The following is a 1334-nucleotide window of genomic DNA, read 5'->3' on the forward strand; positions in this document are numbered from 1 at the left end:
CTACATATAGATTAAAATTATCATGACCTAGTCTACCGTGCCACAAACACAAATACTCAACCATGCAAGTCATATAATAATATTTATTAATTGCGATTATTACACCGAGCTTTATAGCCCAATAGTAATTAGACCTTACCTTCATTCCAAATTTAGACAAAGCAGTGTCTATTCCATTAGAATGACAACTTTATAAATTGCTAACACCACTTACGTACTCAAAAGTCAAGTGGTTCAAGATTTTATTTGTTGTCACAATATTTCCATCATTTGTCTCAAATTAAATTTCATACTTGTACAATTTGAAATTTTTTCGATCAAGTTAATTTTAACATAATTAACTAGATCTTGTCGACCAAAATTTTCAACTAGTTGAATCAAGCTTATATAATCGTATTAAGAATATTATTTTAAATATTCAATACACTTGAGCTATAATGCTTATGATTATATAGCTATCCCAATTTTGACAAATTGATTGTACTTGAAATCTATATCATTCAACTAGAATCAAAGTTATATACGAGATTTCAACATGCAACATGTTTGTTACATTTTGTTTCGGCTGTAGGCCGTTTTAGCATTTTAAAAATAATGTTAATTTGTTGTCACAATATTTCCATCATTTGTCTCAAATTAAATTTCATACTAGTACAATTTGAAATTTTTTCGATCAAGTTAATTTTAACATGATTAACAAAATCTTGTCAACCAAAATTTTCAACTAGTTGAATCAAGCTTATATAATCGTATTAAGAATATTATTTAAATATTCAATACACTTGAGCTATAACGCTTATGATTATATAGCTATCCCAATTTTGACAAATTGATTGTACTTGAAATCTATATCATTCAACTAGAATCAAAGTTATTTACGAGATTTCAACATGCAACACGTTTGTTACATTTTGTTTCGGCTGTAGGCCCTTTTAGCATTTTAAAAATAATGTTACGTATGCTCAAAGCATTCATATCAAATCTTTTATATATTTAAAAATATCTCATGAGAATATTTTAACAACATATGACATGATTCAATCATATAATAGAGCAATTCATTTTTATTCAATAATAAAAAAGTATTAGAGGGATACTACAACATTTATTTAAAAATAAATAAAAGGGAATATGTAGGAAACTAGTTTCCATTATTCCTACTTGTAATAGTCTTCCAAACTCGTGTGCCATGTTCCATTGTTCAACCATTGACTCCTCGAAGGGTGGTCCCTATCCGCACATCAGGTGTACCTGTTAGAAAAACCAGGCTGTGATCTCACTCGTCCAAGTGTCCACATTATTTAATGGTAACAAAGTTGTCCTCAACCTATTCA

The sequence above is a fragment of the Ipomoea triloba genome, chromosome 6 (assembly GCF_003576645.1).
Source record: "Ipomoea triloba cultivar NCNSP0323 chromosome 6, ASM357664v1".
Classification (NCBI taxonomy): Eukaryota; Viridiplantae; Streptophyta; class Magnoliopsida; order Solanales; family Convolvulaceae; genus Ipomoea; species Ipomoea triloba.